The sequence below is a fragment of the Triticum urartu genome, chromosome 2, assembly GCF_003073215.2.
Source record: "Triticum urartu cultivar G1812 chromosome 2, Tu2.1, whole genome shotgun sequence".
Lineage (NCBI taxonomy): Eukaryota > Viridiplantae > Streptophyta > Magnoliopsida > Poales > Poaceae > Triticum > Triticum urartu.
The window spans coordinates 610,998,444-611,006,477 of NC_053023.1; the positions used below are offsets into that span (position 1 = coordinate 610,998,444).

General features: G+C 50.4%; 1 pseudogene; it reads right to left on the bottom strand.

Moving 5' to 3' along the window:
* Positions 1 to 251: 251 nt before the first annotated feature.
* LOC125537495 lies at positions 252 to 6,809 on the bottom strand (annotated as a pseudogene).
* Positions 6,810 to 8,034: the final 1,225 nt, after the last annotated feature.

The window sequence follows — 8,034 nt, forward strand, 5'->3', positions numbered from 1 at the left end:
GCCAGTGACGGAGCGCGTGCCGCCACCTGCCGAAAAACTCGGCCTCCATGAGCCGCACCATGTCCTCCGCCCGCGCGAGCGGCGCCCACTTCATGATCACCTCACAGAACGCGTCGTCATTCTGCTTCGGCGGCGTGATCCGGAGGCTCCGCAGGCGCTGTTCCAGGTGCCGCACGACGCCGATCCCGTCGACGAACTCCTCCCAGCTCGCCGGGCTGAACATGGTCTTCCTCTTCCAGGGCGCCACCAGGTTAAGGTTGGACTTGGAGAGCAAGGCGTGGCTGTCGTCGTCCCATTCCCGCAGCACCTTCTCGAGCTTGCTTCTCACGGTGACGCACAGGCTCTCCAGCAGTGGACCGGCGAGCGGCATCCACGGGCGAAGCAGGAGGTGACAGCAGTCGGCCTGCCAGGCATCCCGCGGGTCCCATGACTCCACTTCGGAGGTCAGCTCCGGCATGACGAGCTCTACGAGGATGCGCTGCACGGCGGAAGGAGGCAGCGTGTCCTTCCACTGCGCCAGGAAGCGGCGCATCCGCTCGGAGTCCGTGGCCTTGAACTCCGATGCCTGGATAGCCGGAACCACCGTGTCGTAGACGAGCTCCGCGTACGGCGACATGGCCGACCCGTCGTCCAGTGAATTCTTCAGGAAGACGAACACGTCTAGCCACATGGCCGGGTCCCATAGAGGCTGCCACCTTTGGAGCACCGGGCGAATGAGCGGCGCCACGAGCACGCCCGCCATGTTCGCGAGGCAGTACGTCTGGTACTCCTCCGGGAACTTCTTCCTCAGCCTTGAAAACTCCAAGATGAGGTCGCCCGCCGTCAGCTCTCCCGATGCACTTTTCTCGTGCACCAGCGTCACGACCGTGATGATCACCTCCGCCGCGTCCACCACCATATGCTCGCCGTCGTCCAGGGCATCATCTTGCAGCTCCCGCACTTCAGCGAGGATTTTCTCGCAGAACTCCCGGCCTTGCTGCCGCGATCCGTCGGCGTCGCCCATCTCCCAGTCGTTGTAGACCGCTTGAGAGATTTCGTCCGCGCACTGGTCAGCTCCCCATTTGGTCGGCAAGGTTTCCGGGACCTTGTTGGGAAGTCCGTTGTCGTATGATCCTTCTCCCTCGGCGCCGACCGTACCGAAACCAGCGTTCTCTGGCCGCTTCACCACCTTCACAGGAGATGTGATGCCCTGGCCGTGCTTGCCGAGGCCAGAGCCGGACCCGACCTCGTAGTTCATGTGCCTCATCATATTTACTATCGTTGTGTTCTTGAAAACCGGGCTCTCAACAACAGGCTGGGGCTTCCATGTCGTTGCCGGATCGTAGTGCTGCCTAGTGCAGCGTTGGTGATGGTGTTGAGGAGAGGACGGACCTGCAGAGCCGGCGGGGACGAACGGGACGTGTCCGAAGAGGAGATCGCCGGGGCGCGTACACGCTTGTGTTGGGGCTGTGAGTTACAGCACATGCTATTAGGCTAAATCGAGTTCGTCCGAGTCTGTACAGGATAGCCGAAGTATAAGGTGATTCCTTAGTCGTTTTCCATCCAATCTCTAGGAGTTAAGTAGAATCCTAAACCAGATTGACTTGTGGTCTGGATCACGTCGTGTTGGGCAAGTTAGAAGGCCGTGTTGGACGTGAGGTCGGTTCATTGAGCCATATATATAAAGTAAAGGAAACGAGATTGAAAAGCTGTGAATTTGGGCAGCACCAAAACCATCATCTCTGTCCTTATTTTCCTAAGCTAGCTACTTCACGTTTTGATCTGGGAACTAACAATTGGTAATCAGAGTTTCGGCGTGGAAGCAGCCAGCATGTACGTATCTTCTCGGCGGAAGGAACTCATCGACGAGGATCGTGCGGTCCGGGGCGGAAGGTACTCGTCCAGGACGGGAGGAACTCATCCAGGGCGGAAAGAACACGCCCAGGACAGGAGGAACTCGTCCAAAAGCAGCCTGCATCAGCGATGGGGGACAAGACGAAGAGCCCAGCAGAAGCGTCCGGCGCCGCTAAATTACTTGCAGTGCCCGGGTCGCAGTACCCATGATTCGATCGTGAGAATTTCAAGGTCTGGCAGGTCTTGATGGAGTGCGCCCTCTGAGCCAATGAGTTGTGGGACGCCGTCGATCCCGGCGGTGATGCTTTCAAGAAAGATGGAGCAGAACATCGCAAGGATAGACAGACAGCATCAGCAATTTACTCTGTGATGCCAATGGATGTCTTGCAGCATCTGATCTCAAAGGAAACAGCCAAAGAAGCATGGGACGCCCTGAAGGTTCTGTACGAGGGGCATGCTCGTGTGAAGCAGGACAACCTGCAAACTATGATGAGGAGTTACGAGACACTGGTGATGGCTGATGATGAAACCGTAGATGCGTTCGCGTCACGGGTGGTCACACTTGTCAACGGAATTCGTGCGCTTGGTGAAAATCTGACTGAAACATCCGTTGTCCGGAGATTCTTGCGCGCTGCGCCTCCTCGGTATATGCAGATCGTGACTGCAATTGAGCAGTGCGTCAATTTGGCGACGCTTAGTATCGACGACCTAGTCGGGCGCTACAAGGCACACGACGAACGTATGCGTTACAGCCAAGGAGATGCGAAGCATGATGAGCAAGTAATGCTCACCCTGGCACAGTGGCAAGCACTAAGCTTAAGGGAAAAGAAGGGAGGCAGCGAGGCATCCGGCAGCGGCTCGAAGCAGGACTGGGCACCACGAGATCAGAACAAGAAGGGCACCGGTGCCGACGGTGCTCCAAAGAAAAGGAAATTCGACAAGCACAAGATAAAGTGCCACAATTGTGGCCTGATGGGGCACTTCAAGTCGGAGTTCCGGAAACCCGTAAAGGAGCGGGCATATGTTGCCAAGAAAGGCGACAAGGATGAAGATCCGGCGAACCTCCTGTTATGTGAGATATGCGAGTACACGGAGGATGACACGTAGCCAGAGGAAGTCGAGACCGTCACACTTGTGGAAAAAAAAGTATATCTCCACGAGGAAGAAGAGAAGAGGGCCGGCAATGTTTGGTACTTGGACACAGGCGCTAGCAACCATATGACAGGGGACAGTGCGCAGTTCTTTGAGTTGAGTGCAGCAGTCAACGGAACAGTCAGGTTTGGCGATGGCACGACGGTCCCAATCAAAGGTAAAGGGACTGTCATCTTCGAGTCAAAGAGTGGTGAGCACAAGGTGCTTACAGATGTGTATTACATCCCCCGTCTAAAGACAAACATTATAAGTCTAGGACAGCTTGAGGAGCGTGGGTGTAAAATTGTGCTCGAGGATGGATACCTATGGGGGTATGATCGCGAGAGAAAACTGATGATGCGTGTGAAGCGGTCGAGGAACAGGCTGTATGTTTTGAACCTAGACCGTGCTGATCCGGTGTGTCTGTTGGTAAACTTTGATGAAGAAGCTTGGAGGTGGCACTCACGCTATGGGCATCTTAATTTTCATGCCCTACGGCAGCTCGGCCAGAAGAATATGGTACGAGGGCTGCCATGTATAGATCATGTTGATCAGCTGTGCAATGGCTGCCTTGTTGGCAAGCAGCGGCGAGCCGCGTTCCCGAGGGAGGCAAAGTTTAGAGCTTCGAAGGTACTGGAGCTTGTTCATGGTGACTTGTGTGGACCAATCACACCAGCGACTCCTGCAGGGAAGAAGTATTTCTTGCTGATTGTTGATGATTTCAGTCGGTACATGTGGCTAGTACTACTGAAGACCAAAGATGAGGCTTTGGAAGCTTTCAGGAAAATCAAGACTGCCGCTGAAGTGGAGTCAGAAGAGAAGCTGAAAGCGTTACGTACAGATCGTGGTGGGGAATTTAACTCTAATGAGTTAAAGGTATACTGTGAGAAACATGGCATTAAGCGGTACTTGACGGCACCCTATACTCCGCAGCAAAACGGCGTTGTGGAGCGCAGAAATCAGACCATAGTTGCAATGGCAAGAAGTATGCTGAAAAGCAAGAAATTGCCAGGAAAATTCTGGGGAGAAGCCGTGACTACCACAGTGTATTTACTCAATAGAGCTCCGACGAAGAGTGTTGTTGGAAGAACGCCGTATGAAGCATGGTGCGGCAAAAAACCCACAATCGATCACCTCTGCACGTTCGGGTGCATAGCACATGTGAAGACCGTGGGAGGGCATGTTGGCAAGTTGGCAGACAGGAGCTCACCAACTATCCTACTCGGTTATGAGGCCGGGTCCAAAGCATATCGAGTCTACAATCCCATGACGAAGAAAGTGCAAGTGTCACGTGACTTAGTATTTGATGAAGAAAAGGCATGGAATTGGGACGACGCAGTAGTAGCAGATTGCCCCATGCAAGGTGATGATATTTTCGTTGTGACATATAATCACATCAACCATGCAGGCCATGACCATGACGACGATGGGCAAGGAGATGGCCATGATGTCGACGACGACGACGACCTAGGTGACGGTGCACCGGCTACTCCATCAGCACAAACAAAAGTGCCAAGTTATGGGTCGCCGAGCTGCTCCTCACCGTGGGTGGACGATCCATGGTGGACTGAAGACGGCGACACAGGATCAGCTACTGGTGGTGCAGCACATAGTGCCACGGTCGACACACAGCAGCCAACAATGTCCACAACAGTAGATGAAGACTCTCCAAGTTCAGTGGGACAAAGCACGGTGGCTGGGTCCCCTGAGCGGACTCCGGGAAGAGCAGCAACGCGGTGAAACTCCGGCGAGTCCTAGATCTCTACCCTATGGAGGCTCTTCGGAAGATCAATCCAGTGAGGATGAAAAAGGTCAGAAGGGAGTTCTACTCATCACAGAAGAACCAACCACGTTCGAGGAGGCGAATGAAGAAGAATCATGGCGTAAAGCTATGGATGACGAGCTTGGTTCAATCCAGGATAATGACACATGGAGTCTTGTTAATCTTCCTGATGGGCACAAAACAATAGGTCTCAAGTGGGTCTTCAAAGTTAAAAAGGACTCAGAGGGTGCCGTGGTGAAGCATAAGGCTCGTTTGGTAGCCAAAGGATATGTCTAGCAGCAGGGTGTAGATTTTGAAGAAGTATTTGCTCCAGTTGCACGAATGGAATCAGTACGGTTGTTGATTGCTCTAGCAGCCCAAGAAGCTTGGTTTTTACACCATATGGATGTGAAGTCTGCGTTTCTGAATGGAGAACTAGAGGAAGAAGTGTACGTGAAGCAGCCCACTGGTTTTATCAAGAAGGGAGAAGAGCATAAAGTATTCAAATTGCATAAAGCTTTGTATGGCTTGCGGCAGGCACCTAGGGCATGGAATACCAAACTTGATAGCACCTTGATTTCACTCGGTTTTGTGAAGTGTCCGCTTGAGCACGCTATGTACAAGAGAGGCACCGGTTCAGACTGTATCCTTATTGGCGTGTATGTAGATGATCTCTTGATCACAGGAGCTGATGAAAGGGAAATGGGAAGGTTGGAGAAGCAAATGAAGGAATTATTTAAAATGAGTGATCTAGGCTTGTTAAGCTATTACCTCGGGATCGAGGTGCGTCAAAGTAAAGACGGGATCATGTTGTGCCAGGAGGCATATGCCTTGAAGATCTTGCAGAATTGTGGCATGGAGGATTGTAATCCTTCACAAACGCCTATGGAGGCGAGGCTGGAGTTGAGCAAGAGGAGAAAGGTGCCGACTGTTGATTCAACCGAGTACCGAAGTATTGTCGGAAGTTTACGATATCTTTTGAACACTAAGCCAGATTTGGCATACTCGGTTGGCATAGTAAGCAGGTACATGGAGAACCCTACCACTGAGCATTTGACTGTTGTGAAACAGATTTTGAGATATGTGAAAGGGACTCTGAAGTATGGCTGCAAGTACAAGAGGAAGAAGGAAGACAAATCACTTCTAGTGGGCTATAGCGATAGTGACTTGGCAGGGGATGTAGATGACCGAAAGAGTACATCGGGCGTTGCATACTTTCTGGGAGAAAATCTGATCACTTGGTTATCGCAGAAGCAAAAGGTGGTTGCCCTCTCATCTTGTGAAGCCGAATACATTGCAGCGGCGACAACGGCGTGTCAGGGAGTGTGGCTCAGTAGACTCCTTGCTGATTTGACGAACCAGCAGCCAGAACAAGTAAAGCTTAGAGTTGATAACAAATCCACAATATCACTGTTCAAAACCCCCGTTCATCATGATCGCAGCAAGCACATTGATATAAGGTACCATTACATCAGAGAATGTGTAGAAGAAGGCAAGGTGGAGGTGGATTATGTCAGCACTAAAGATCAACTCGCAGATATACTAAAGAAGTCGTTGGGAAGACTGAAGTTTCAGGAGATGCGCCAGAAGAGAGTCATGGCTATTAAGTAGTAGCATTTGTGCTTAGGGGGGTGAATGTGAGTTACAACACATGCTATATTAGGCTAAATCGAGTTCGTCCGAGTCTGTACAGGATAGACGAAGTATAAGGTGATTCCTTAGTCGTTTTCCATCCAATCTCTAGGAGTTAAGTAGAGTCCTAAACCAGATTGACTTGTGGTCTAGGTCACGTCGTGTTGGGCAAGTTAGAAGGCCGTGTTGGATGTGAGGTCGGTTAATTGAGCCATATATATAAAGTAAAGGAAACGAGATTGAAAAGCTGCGAATTTGGGCAGCAGCAAAACCATGGTCTCTGTCCTTATTTTCCTAAGCTAACTACTTCACGTTTTGATCTGGGAACTAACAGGGGCGACGGACGGCTGCCCGCCCCGCCGGACTCAGAGCCCGTGCAGTCGTCGTGGCGGTAGGTGGAGCCGCCGCTCGTCATGACGTTGCTCGACTCATCAGCGCCAGTGGAGGCCATGAGCACGTAAGTAGGATTGCTTCCCAGGTGGAGAATGGTGATTGGAGAGGGGAGGGACCGGTGAAACCGTTAAGGAGAGTGTCTGGTGCATTTCCCCGTCGACATTGCTCCCCTTATATAGGAAGTTAGAAACAAAGCTAGTTTGGTAACCTTTAACTGTAAGGAGGCCCCACTATGTTATATGCGGAAAGAAACGCAACAAGTTTGGCAACCTTTAACGCTAGGGTTAAGAAGGTGCCATCTGTTACTATATAGTAATGCGGAAAGAAACACGCAAGCGAATGTGTACGCGCACGAAATATCAATTTCGATTCACGTGCCAAAATTGCACGCGTAGTATGTATCGTGTTTGAATTAGACCGTTTTCAAGGGCTGCCTTCTTCGAATACAATGCATTTTCCCGCTACTGAACATGGTGTATAGCTGAATATCCCGCGCAATTCTGTCGCTTGCATGACTTATGAAACCGTGCTCTTTGAACATATATAATGCTTATAGTATAAATGCACATTCCGAAGATCAAATACAATTGTACATTCATCCTACTTCGTGTTCTTCTTTTCTACACTTATTCCTTTGGAGCATCTCCAATAGGTGCCCTATAATAGGGCACCAAAAGGTGGCTCAAGTAAATTTTGCAACATATAAAACTGTTTTCAAACAATACCAAAGACTTCCAACTTCAGTAGATGCCCTAAAAACAAATTATTGTTGTTGAAAGCGTATTGCATAAATCAATTCAACCAAACATCTACACATTGTATAGATTTAAACCTTAAACACAAACTTCACCATACTACTTTGATCAAACATAAAAGATCACAACTACTCTACTCGTCCGACAAATAGTCGGTGTCGACTGTGTTCCAATACGCCAGGGTCCCCTCTTGATCGGAGGTGAACTCCTCCTCCGATGACGGCGAAAGGTTGATCACTGTCGATGCGCCAGACTCGCCCCACTAGTAGAAAACAAGGTACTGATATGTCTTCGTAGTATCTACTTTTCCAAACACTTTTGCCCTTGTTTTGGACTCTAACTTGCATGATTTGAATGGAACTAATCCAGACTGATGCTGTTTTCAGCAGAATTGCCATGGTGTTATATTTGTGCAGAAATAAAAGGTCTCGGAATGACCTGAAAATCAACGGAGATTACTTTTGGAATATATAAAAAATACTGGAAGAAGAATCCATGTCAGGGGGCCCACACCCTATCCACGAGGGC